A 13568-nucleotide genomic window follows, 5' to 3' on the forward strand; every position below is an offset into this window, starting at 1 on the left:
ATATACAACACTATATTTGCCAATAGTTTGAAACACATCATGCCTACTATAATTTCTCCTTTTCAGTCTGGCTTTTTAAAAGACAAACATCAGACCAAATAATTACTTTCATGACCCTCCAACTTTTCAAAACCATTTATAATGCCAACATCTATGGTGTCTCCATAAACACTTTCAAAGCTTTTGATAAAATAAATATTAAATATTACTTTTCTATTTATAATAGACCCACAGTGGTGGTACTGCGGTAACGTTGTTACTTCACAGTAAGATGCTGTCTGCTTCGATTCTCAGCTAGAGCGTCTTCTGCATGGTGATATGCATGAATAGGCATACCTTGGTTGAAGGTTATGCATCAGGGCTGGTAACTCGGCACACAAAAATCAACTACCAATCATTAGTGGACCGGAGTTCCATTGTGGCGACCCTTAACCGGGAAAAGCCGAAAGATACAACAACTTTTCTATTTATAATCTTAATTAAATCTGGATGCACCCCCACATTTATACAGTATATAAAGTTTCTTTACTCTAACCCTTCAACCAATGTGATAATAAACAATTTACTTAATCTATTTTCCACAAAAATGGAGTTTGTCAAAGGTGTCCTCTTTCACCTTACCTACTTAATACTTATATAGAAGTATTATTTATCTCTTTAACTAAGCTAACCATTTGTGTGCTTCCAATCCCTACAATTTTAAAATCCCATTCATAACAGTCACTGATGATGCTAAAATTTACCTGAGTTGTTGAAATGCTGACATCCCCCAAATCCTTGAAGGTATCCAAATATTTTCACACTTTGCCAATTACGAGTTAAACCTACAAAAACAATCACTATTTCAATTATTAGTTAAAACAATTACCCACTGATTTTTCCAATCTTGATGGTCCATATATGAACTACTCTATAAAATATTTAGGAATTAACATCTTTTTTTTTTTCTTCCACACTCAGCTATCAAAACAATATATGCAAAACATGTGTACATATCACATCAGATTTCAAAAGATCGTAGCCTATGCATTTTACTTTCCTGTCTAAAGTTGCAATTATAAAAAATAAACAGTTTTCCGAGGATTTTCTGCCTTATTATAGTTACATTTCATCCAATCACTAAAAAGAACTATTCAATCGTATTCATATTCATCTTACCAAATGCATCTGCCATCTTAAATCTACTAGAATATCATTCAATAAATCAGTATGTCCCAAAAAAAAAGGAAGCATGAACCTTTCAGATTTTTATATTTATTAACTAATCATAAGAGTTTCCCCATCTCTTAAAGGCCATCAGCCTTAAATTTATTAGTAATCATTGAAGTCCAACCTGACTAAATTTTTGGCATAATGCTATTAAAATTTATAATTGTAATCCATGTGCCATTCCTTTCCTATACCCCCGATGTAATAAGGTACTCATAATAGACAACACACTGAAAACCACATGGATTATTTTCAAGAACGAATATTTATTTATTGGCATTTGTTTACCAGGAAAGTCCACTGGGCCAAGCAGAGTCCATTTTAAGTGAAGGCGCAGGGAGAAAAGCTCCACAAAAATTCATTTGTAATATAAGAAGCACTGCATAAAATACTTTTGGAATAAACACATAAATAAAATAAATCTTTTGTGTCTATAAAATACTGCTTCCTTATTTACCTACTCACAATAACCCTATATTTTAATAAATAACCAAATGCCGTTATCCAACTTACATTATTAAAAGGATTGCTTAGTTTGGGACTTTATTGCCAGTGAACCTAATTCAGTTGTAGATCTTCTGTGCTATTTAAATGTTCCAAAAGGTTACTGCCCACCTTTAATATAATATATAACACTTAAAATAAAAATTCAACTTTAATAAAAAAGGGCAAAGCCAAATCAACTATTATCACAAATTGATGCTAGCTTTAGTTATACAGAAATTTACTTCATTAGCTTATAAAATCTTATAATATATATATATGTCAAATACAGATTTTCCAAAACAGCTTATCACTCTCAATATCAAACACACTCCTTTTAAAAAAAATCTATTACACTCATTTCAGGATACATAGCATCCTGCTTAATATTTCCCATTTCAATCCTTCATTCTCTAGTAACTGTACTGCAGGTGGCTTACCAAATGTTGATATTCTGCATATCTTTTGGAACTACAGCTTTTCTGGAAATCTTTGGTTAACTGTACAAGCTAAAATCCAAACAGTATTATCAGAACTACAACCTCTGTTTTGGCATTTTGCCAATACAAATTCACTTAACTTAAAATTACTTATATATCTTCCATTATAAAATACTATATTACAACTAAATGGAATTCTCTTATGACAATAAACTGGTCTGAATTTGTTAAAATGCCTGTGAAATACTACAATACATTTAAACTAATTCCCAGTATTAATCCTAAGATGGACATCATGCTTGGGAATTAGTCCTAGTGTTATTTTTTAATGACTTATGCTATAAACAGCTCTCCATGTTCATTATTGCTTTTTATTACACTAATCAGAAGTTTACTTAGTTAATCACAAAGGAACTATAGCTGATGTAGACAGCATGTACATCATCAGTAGGGTAAAACTAACCTATCTTATGACAGTCTAATCCCAGCTCATGTTCAGTATTGGTGAGTGAACAATCCAACACATGTTGAATTCCGCTTCACAATGATAGGAAGATCCAACATTAAAGGATCAAAAAGCAATGCTGCTATAAATGCTTGGCTGCCAGAAGCCAGTTATCCCTGTGGAAACTTTCTAGATACCACCTGCTAAAAACGCAAAAAGCCAGAAGGATGATGAGGCCCCGCTTTCATGGTCTGTATTCATACTGAAAATCAAGATCAAGTGAGCTTTTGCCTTTCTGCTCCATGGGAGGTTTCTGTCTGACCCTGAGCTTTTCTTAGGACACCTGCCTTACTCTTTGACAGGTGTACCACACCAATAAAACTCCCCAGCTGACAGTGTCCACAGAGCAGGTTGTGCCAGGATGCCAGGGCGCTTAAAGCCAGAAGCGAGACCACCATTGGGCCTCACCCAGTGCTCACCGAGTAAGTGACAAAATAATAAAAGTAGTGGTATTTCACCAGGGCTGAAGCCTCACACACACACACACACACACACACACACACACACACACACACACACACACACACACACACACATATATATCTATATCTATATATTTATAGGCTTGAAATCAGTATGTTGAATGTGCCTTGTGTGCAATTGATATGTGTGGTAGTCAGAATGCAGAAAACCCTTTTGTAGATGGTTGGAATGTTGACTCTGGAAGACTGAAGACCAGGACAGTGCAGATCAGTAGAATTACCCTTTTCCACACTGTAGTGCAATCTCGGAGTTGGAATATATAAATGGCAGAGAGAGGGGAGTGTTCAGCCCCCATGGGGGAATGCAGGGGGGCTTGCCCCCCTGCAAAGACATAACTGTCAGCACTTTGTAGTATGGATCTGGTCCATACATACTGCTGCAAAGGGAACACCGGAGTGCAGAAATTGAATTCAACTTCGCCTGTTAGTGTCTGATATTTCACCCTACTTTGTATTATAAACATTGAACATGTAAACCGCATTTTTGGTAGGTTGGTTTACATTCTGATGTTTGATATTTTAATAGTAAACCATATATGTATATATATATATGTATATGTATGTGTGTGTATATATATATATATATATATATATATATATATATATATATCTACACATGTGTATACATATACACACACTCACACACACACACACACACACACACACACACACACACACACACACACACACACACACACACACACACACACACGCATAAGTATTAGCTTTTGCATTTCGATTTGTTGCTTATATTTTCAGTTGTTCATCCTGAATAAAATGCATGTTAAAAAGAAAGAATTCTAAGCATATAAAGGAATGAAAAATGTATGCAGAAGTAATACAGAAGCAGGCCTTTTCTCAATTAGGTATATGCTAGATGTTCACTTGATACTGCAATCCTCACCTCCATCTACCAACCTCCACTCTATTTTGTGGTGCCTGACTGAGTTCAGCCATCTTGTACATGCAGTTTAATATTGTGCAATATACAACTATCTTTTACAATAATTATACTGGTAAATAATTGTCTGGCTTACATAAACTTTCTGCATGTAAAGTAACTACTATCTAAGGTAATGCAATACCAAATGAAAATATGTGGAAAGTCAAATATTTTTTTTTTTGCTTTCTGTATAAATACATGAACAAGTAGTTGTAATTGTACTCATGCAGATGTATATCTATGATTTACATATATATATATATATATATATATATATATATATATATATATATATATCAAAAGCATAAAAACGTCCCATGCTAGTATAATTAGCTTTCATCCCTTTTAATGTATCAGGACTTCATCAGATGAATAAAATTACAATAGCTTTAAAATATAACAGTGCAGTGGAACCTCATGAATATTAAATGCAAGCCAACAGCCAATAATTACCAGTAAACTATTTCAAATGAACTGTACATAAAGTCAGACGTGTTATTTACAAATACACAGGATTCAATGAAAAAATTAGAGCAGAATAAATATCTTTCATAAAGTTGTTAAACTAAAGTGGGCGTGTTTAACAAAATGAGCTTTTGACAATGAAAGTCTTATTGAAGCCATTTTAAATCACATTTGAGATTAGAGGATTCATTTAGACCAGGACTAAATTAAGCATTCAAACGCAATAGTTTACTGTTAATTATTGGCAGTTGTCTTACATTTAATATTCATTAGATTCCACTGCACTATTATATTTTGTAACTATTGTAATTTGATTCATCTGATGAAGTTCCAATACATTAAAAGGGACGAAAGCTAATTTTACTAGCATGGAATGCTTTTGTGTTTTTTTATTTTTGAAATATTTCTATAGTAGAAGTGATTTTTACATTTAATTATACTTCTTCTTGTAATTTTTGTTTGATTTGCTATATGTATATATATATATATATATATATATATATATATATATATATATATATATATATATAAAGAGAGAGAGAGAGAGAGAGACTTATTTTCTTCATACACGTTATATTTATATTTATACAGGCAGTTACTTTAGCACATACATATTGTATTTATTTGTATACAAATGCAGTTTTGTATACGGATATGTTTATGCTTTATTTTATATCATTATAATAACATTACAGATACATTTTTGCAGGTACTCATATTTTTTCTTGCAATTACCTTCAGCTATGCAACCTTCTTGTAGTTTAATTTTTAAACCTAGGTTCATATGATCAAATAAACATAATAAACATAATAATAATAATAATAATAATAATAATAATAATAATAATAATAATAATAATTATAATAACAATAATAGTAATACTTACTATAGAACTCCGGCCTTCTACCTGATCAAAACACTCAAGCAACTGGTCAGGGTTATGCTTCTGCAGGTTACTGTACCTGTGGCAGCACTGTTAGATCATGTGATCCCTGTCAGGAATGACACGTGCTCTGGTACTCAACCAACTCTTGCCAGATGCCAGTCTTTTTCCACTCACTTCCTCTTGGGCACTCCTTGATTTTATTCAGATATGACTCTCCAAGGAGGTGGATCATTATTAACATCTTCTTGTTGGACCAGCTTAGATTGCACCCTCATGCGTTCACATGTACTACCATCATTTGGAGTACCAGAACCAGGATGAAGAAAGCATGAGCAGCATTGTGGTTCCCAAAATTAGAACCACTCCCTGTGTTGTCTGTCACTACCTTAATCAAACTCAGATGACCAAAAGGGGTATTACAGCAGGCATTGTTGTTATTGGCAAGTTTGGTTTAACCAAACTAGTTTGTCACATGCATTTTTTAAAAGCATACACTTACATTTCACTTATATGGTGCATAAAAACAGTATCTACCCAATACTTTTTTGTTTGTATTACTTAAAATGTCTGCTGATGTGCATTGCCTTGTCTACCTTTTCAGGAGTATTACACCCGAATGTCATTTATTCTTGCAGTAGAACAGTGCAGCGGTATTTTAGTATTTTTTGGGAGGGGGTGCAGAAATACATATTCCTTTATGTGTAATTGCCACCTTTTATTAAGTGTTGAGTGATTTGATATGAATAGGTTTGTCAGATAATGTTAGATGGGCAAAGATTACACTTCATGGTTGTGCAAACTGTCATACATATGATTCATTTTTCTTTTCTAAATATATTCGGCTTTGAGTACACCTGAGGCTATCTATGTGTTCTTATAGTATGCTGAGAACTGCTTCAAACTCTGTCACTTTCTGCAAAGCATTCACATGAACCTGAGTCCACTTTCATAAGCAACCAGAATTACTTACATGCATAAGTGGCTGTACAGAAATATTCTTTACAGAGATTCATAGAGCTAAGCATAAAAGGGACTAATTTTTATATATGAAATGTGTAAATGGACCTGAATGTATGTGAAATAGTTTAACACCACCATATTAAGTTCTGATCACTTGAGTCAGGCAGCACATGGCTTAGGAAACCACAGACTTCATAAATAAGAAATAAATAATAAAAATATTAATATTTAATCTAAAACACTTCAAAATAATGTAAAAATAGTGAGTTACCTTAAAGAAATGTTTATTTTACTGACATGACATGCATATTGTCATGGCTTTAGTGAATAATATAACGCTGTCATTTATAACTGGAAAATAACTACAGCAGCAGTGGGAAATCACAAGTGATCCAAGAAAAAATCATTTACTTTGGTATCAAGTAGTGATCGTGCATACATATGTATTTTAATTGTGAAGTACTGAAGCAGTAGGGATGTGTTGCTGGCATACACATGTCCTTTCTTGACGATTTCTGAGTGTAAATGAAGAATGAAAAATGGCAATATTATGAATAAATGAAAATGATAACGACCAGGGGATGAATTAATCGAAGTAAATGCTGCAGGCATCAGTATGGCACAACTTTAATTTGCTGGATGGAGATTTTGTTTATATATGTAATTATAGAGTTTGTGATAACTTTTTTATAGGAGGATGGAAGGTATACAAGATCATTGTTGTGTTGTTTGTCTGATTAGATTTTTTTTGTGTGCATGAATAGCCTTTTTTCGACAGAAAACAAGGGATTAAGGTGGAAAAAGGACAATATCAGCAATGAGGAAAATTGCATCCTCTTGAAAGCCCTTAGGACATATAGATTCATAGGTTCATAGGTTTATACTAGGCTATCTGCCCTAAGGTATTTATAAGCCTAGTCCACAGTTCTGTGGCTTACGCCACCCCTTATATGAACAAATACTGTACCCATTAGTTTGTTGTGCCTCTGTCCAGCAGTGACACAGAGATGATTCCCTGGGTAAACCTACGATCTCCCATCCACAGGTCAAGATTTCTCTTGAACAGAGCCAGCGAGGTGCTCTGCCTCACATGGACCGGGATTTTATTCCACAGCATTGGGAGTCTCTGAGTGATAAATCTATCCCTCCAGCACGTCCTATTTATATCCGTGCTAAGGTTTAAGTCACTTGCTCTAGTGGTTTTGGTGGATTTGGATTTTTTGAGGTGGAGCATGTCCATTAATTCCGGGTTGGACATGGCCTTGTCAGGCACATGTCACCTCTGAGCAGACGGTATGCGACTGAATAGAGCTGGAGTTTCTTCAATCTGGCAGCATATGGCAGATTTTGGAGTCCCTTTATCCTTTTGGTGAGGAACTTTTGGGGTCTCTCCAATTGCTGCAGATGTCGGGTGAGATACATCCCGAATGGGGCATTGTACTCGATCACTGGTCTGATAAGTGAAGAGTACAGGGGAACAATGACCTCACTAGATCTGGATGTGAATCCCTTCATGATCAGGTGGGCAATGTAGAAGGTCTTTCTAACCACTTTAGCAACATGAGTGTCAAAAGAAAGGCCACTGTCAACCTGGGTCCCCAGGTCCCTGATAACCTCTTCTGTGCTTAGTGGATTGCCACCTATATGGTAGCTTGGGGTTACCTTGTTTTTCTCGAAGGGTATGACTACACATTTTTTGGCGTTTAACTTCAGGCCATGGCTCTGGCACCAGCTATCTGTTTCTGTGAGTCCCTTCTGAAGGATATCCATGTCCGATGCACTTTCAACTATGGCGCCCAGTTTGCAGTCGTCTGCAAACTTTGTCAGCCAAAGTCCTCCCATGTTGGCCTGTACTTCTAAGAAGTAGATGCCGAACAATAGGGGGCCAAGGAATGAGCCCTGTGGGACACCACTTGTGACCGGCTTGGAGTCTGACATAGCACCAGCAACTCTAACCCTGAGGGTTCTGTCCTTAAGCCAGTTTGCAACCCATCTTGTGACATATGGGTTTACATTTAAGCTGGTAAGTTTTTCTACAATACCCGAGTGGGGTATTGTGTCGAAAGCCTTTGCAAGGTCAAGGTAGGCTGTATGGACTGCCTTTCCCTCATCAATGGCCTTGGTGACTGTTTCGAAGAAGTTGACCAAGTTCAAAAGGCATGATCTGCCCTTGACGAAGCCAAACTGGGTCGGGTCCAATGTCTGCAAGTCCCCTATATCTTTGTTTATGAGCTAAATTATGATCCTCTCCATAGCTTTGCAGACTAGACTTGTTAAGCTTATGGGGCAGTAATTACCAGGGTCCGTAGAGGCACCGCCTTTGTGGAGTGGGACCACAGTTGCCGTACACCACTCCTTGGGCACGTATCCTGTGGTAAGGCTGAGATTAAACAGCTGCCTTATGTGCGGGTTTAATTCCTCATTTAGCTCGTGTAGCACACAGCCGGGGACACCATCCAGTCCCATTGATGCTGTGTTTTTAGCTTTAGAGAGAGCAGCTTTCACCTGCGCATTTGAGATGTCTGGGAGGCTACACTCCGCTGGGATAGTTATCTCTCCTTTAGGGGGGGGGGGTGAAGTTTGCACTGAACCTGTCTGCCAGTATGTTGGCAATGTCTGTGGGTTCAGTGATTTTTGTATCATTTTGGACTAATTCTGAGCATATCTGGGAGTTTCCACCCAGGTTCCTAACATAGCTGAAAAAGGCCTTATGATTGTCCTTTGAATCCATGGCAATTTTTCTCTCAAAATTGGCCTTAGTTGATTTTATGAGTGCTCGTATTTTTTTACTAATAATGATCAGGGGTGACTTCCCTTTTATGGATTTTGTTCTATCATGTAATAGCTTTCTCCTGTTATTGTAAAGTTTGTTAATGGCTGGCATCCACCAGACTGGACGTTTGCCCTTTGTGGAAAGAGTATTGGTTTTATTTGGGATTGCCTGATCCATGCAGTCCTGGAGGTGTTCATAGAAGGCATTTGTAAGGGCTTCCGCAGCTTGGGTTGTGATTTCCACTGGCTCAGGGGCCTTGAAGGATACCACACCAGTCTTGAGTAGTGTGAAGTTTGCTTTAGAGAAGTTCTTCACTGTGGTCTTTTTGTTTGGGGTGGGGGCGGGATGTGGATTTCCAGTGAGATTAGTTTATGATCAGATCTCGCCAATGAGGGATATACTTCCGGTGTGGAGCATTTTGTCCCCATGTTTGTGATAATGAGATCTAGTATATTTTCTCCTCTCATGGGAACAGTGACTAGCTGTTCCATGGCATTTGAATTTATGAACTCCAGGAACCGTTGGGCTAGAAAGTTAGGGCTTGAGTAATGTTCCCAGTCTATATTCGGGTAGTTGAAGTCACCCAATATGATGGTGTTTGGAGATACATTTATTCCATCCAGTGTCTTCAGGAAGGCTGTGTGGGGTTTGAGTTTGAGAGGGTGGCCTGTAGCATGCTACAATTTGTAGGGCAGTTTTGCCTATGGTTAGTTGCACCTGGAATGTTTCCTAAGCTTCGTGCATTGCCACCAATCTGGAGGTGTGGGTATCCTTTATGAATATGGATACACCCCCTCCTTTTGTGGTGTGGTCCAGGTTTTGGGACCAGAACGCATGATATGAGGTAAAACCTAATAGTGCCGGGGTGCTCTCAGGAGCCTTGAACCAGGTTTCAGTTACAGCACAGACATCGATGTTCTCCATACTGAGAAGGGCCTCGAGTGCGTGCATTTTGAGATTTAGACTTCTGGCATTGAGCAGCATTACCCTCGGTTTCTTCCCATTTTTGTTTTCTAGGGTGGTAGGTTTAGAATTTGAGCCTTGCCTAAAAAAGGCACTATGGGGGTGGCAAGAGCCTTAGCCAATATCCAGAATCCCAGGGTGACAGGTGCAAGCCGTCCCTTCAAGCAGCGTGGCTTGTCAAGCATGTCATCCCAGGCAGACAGACACTGGATCCCCTTTGAATAACACCAGACATTAAGCCAATTGTTAAAGCTGATCATCTTGTCTCTATATTGTGGCATCATTCTTGGTGAAGGAAGGATACTGCTCAGGGTCAGGGTCATACCTGCCTGGGCTACATAATCAGAAAGCTCCTCTATGTCTCTTTTCATGTAGTCCAGGGAGGTACGTCTCAGGTCATTCACACCAGCATGGACAATGACTGTGTCATATTTGTACTTGCCATGGAGTGACCCGAGTGCTTGTGTTATGTGGTGGATTCTAGTGCCCGATAGGCAGTTTACTGTGACCCTCTCCTTGTTCAGCCTGGTGAGTGGGATGTCAGTGTGTCTGACTATGGAGTCACCTATGACAAATATGTTTGGTGTTGTATTTGTCCTTAAGGGCTGTGACTGCTTTGCACACTGGTTTTGTGGTTTATGTGTTGCTTGTGGGGTGTCTTGAGGTAGCAGTTGTTTGGGTGTCTGCTTTAGAGGCCTCTGCTGTTTAGGTAAATTTTTACTCAGAGCCTCCGAGTATGTCTTTGTGTGTTTATGTGTTTGATTCAGTGGTGTGGTAGCATTATGTGAGGCTGGTTTTGTGGTGTGTGTAGTTGTCTTCTCCTCCTGTCTGGTCTTGCCAGTTCTGAGTTGAGAGAGCTCAGCCTCCAGTTTGGCTAAATAGCTGCATCTCTCGCAAGTATTTGTGTTATGTGGGAGGAGGAGAGGGTTGTCTGTGTACATGAGGCAGTTATAACATTGCCTCAAGATTCCCAGATTCACCAGCTGGACCGGAGAGGAGATTGACAACTGGCCTTTGGACATGCTAGAATAATATTGGGAATTCCTTAATAATTGAAAACAAGGGCCAGTGGGGAGTGAGGGTGTAGTGCTTTTAATTTTTGGTGCTGACTTATATAATTGCTTTAGAGAGCAAGTGCCAGGTAACTTGAGTGCAATGTGTTACAAGTAACTAAATGCAAAAACAACAAACAGTAACTTTCTTTCAAGTGAAACAAGGAAATAAGTACAGTAAGCAATGCAGATATCACTAGTGATCCACAGAAGAGCTGAGAAGCCACGTATTAGGTGGAATTAGCATTCCAGGGAAATAACAAGCAAACAAACAACAAGCATATAAACAAAGCTAGATTCAGCAGGCCTGGATCTAGTCTATGCTACAGCAAACAAGGTGTACCAATTTCAGTAAGATACAGTTCAAATATTCAGGCACTATAAACCTTTAACCAGAAATTCCCAGCTCAGAAGAGCAGAGTCCAGCCTCTTCTCCCACAAGAGTGCAGACCACGAACCCTCTTAATGTAAAATAACTGGCCTGAAGCCCAAGTGCTTAAACCAGAACTAATACACTTGGACACTGTGCTCTCAATCAGCAGTTCCCAACTTAGAAGGATGAAAGCTACCTGTCCTGCCACCACAGTGCTTGCCTCAAACCTTCCTAATGTAAAACAACTGGTCTGAAGCCCAAGTGCTTAATCCAAAAGACTTAGAATGATAGCTACACTTTAATCAAGTTACAACCAAGCAGTAATAAATACAATTGAATACTTTAGAGAATGTCTGGATTAGTGCTCAAGTTACACAAACAAAGCTAGATCCAGCAGGCCCGAATCCAGTCTATGCCACAGCAAACAAGGCACACCAACTTCAGTAAGAAGCAGTTCAGATATGCATGCACTATAAGCCTTTCACCAGAAATTCCCAGCTCAGAAGGGCAGAGTCCAGCCTCTCCTCCCACAAGAGTGGAGACCACGAACCCTCTTAATGTAAAATAACTGGCCTGAAAGCCCAAGTGCTTAAACCAGAATTAATACACTTTTAGAATAACAGACACTGAGTCCTCAATCAGCAGTTCCCAACCTAGAAGGATGTAAGCTACCTGTTCTGCCACAACAGTGCAGACCACAAACCCTCTCAGTGCAAAACAACTGGTCCGAAGCCCAAGTGTTTAAACCAAAAGGCTTAGAATGAGTTACACCAAGCAGTAATAAATACAACTGAGTATTTTTAAGATGATGCAAAAGTAAAATGAAGTAGGTAGAAATATCTGTTTGTTAAAGGGAGGAGTCAAACAGGCTGAAAGGTCAAAAGCCTGGAATCAAGTAGTCCTGGACATTAATGTATAGGGTGACAGAAACTGCACATTGACACAGTGCATGAAGAGGGAAAATAATATTGTAGGACATGTTAAAAACAAGGCTAGGCAGAATGCAATTGCCCATACCGGCACTGGGTTACTGGGGGGGGGGGGGTACTACAACTATTGTCCCTTTAATACCAGATGACAAATACCTGCTCTTCATCTGTGGAAATGGTATGACACAGATGATGATGACATTGGAATAATCAGAGGTTGTGAGGGTGCTATTACCAACATCTGCAGTACTTGTCTGCTCAGGAAGACAGGTTTTAAAACAGGTACATATATTTATATACAGAATTCAAAGCTGATAAGGAATGATTACATTAAACATATGACAATTACTATTAATAGGTGAACCTTCTACATCTGCACAGAATGACAATGAAGGCAGCGTGCATAGTATGTCCCCCTCATCTCCTTAATAAGCATACAGTAGTGTATGCTATATCTTTATTAGTAATGTTTTCAAATATTTTTTTATAGGGTCAGCAGTGGAAATAAACAGTTCCACTATACCAATCAGTTTAGAGGATACCAGCAGCAGGATGGCTGTTGAAGATGATGACTGTAATGATAACATAGTTGCATTTGTGAGGCAGCCTGAGGAAAGTGGCACCAAGTTTAATGGCAGGATCTCACACCCCCTCTACACATTAGTGACACTGTTTGAAGTGACAGTGCATCACAAAGTCAAGCACATGCTGACATTACACTCAGGCTTGCACAGGGGGAGAGCCTAAGCACCTCTGCACCAGTATCTCCAAACCCATGTACCTCTACACCAGTATCTCCAAACCCTTGCACCTCTACACCAGTATCTCCAAACCTATGCACCTCTATACCAGTATGTCCAAACTCATGTACCTCTACACCAGTATCTCCAAACCCATGCACCTCTACAGCATATCTCCATACCTATGAACCTCTACACCAGTATCTACAAACCTATGCCTGTATCTCCAAACCCATGCACCTCTACACCAGTATCTCCAAACCCATGCACCTCTACACCAGTATCTCCATACCTATGCACCTCTGCACCAGTATCTCCAAACCCCTGTACCTCTACACCAGTATATCTGAGCCCATGCACCTCT

This window comes from Protopterus annectens, chromosome 6.part0 (genome assembly GCF_019279795.1).
Source record: "Protopterus annectens isolate FY-2018-M chromosome 6.part0, PAN1.0, whole genome shotgun sequence".
Lineage (NCBI taxonomy): Eukaryota > Metazoa > Chordata > Ceratodontiformes > Protopteridae > Protopterus > Protopterus annectens.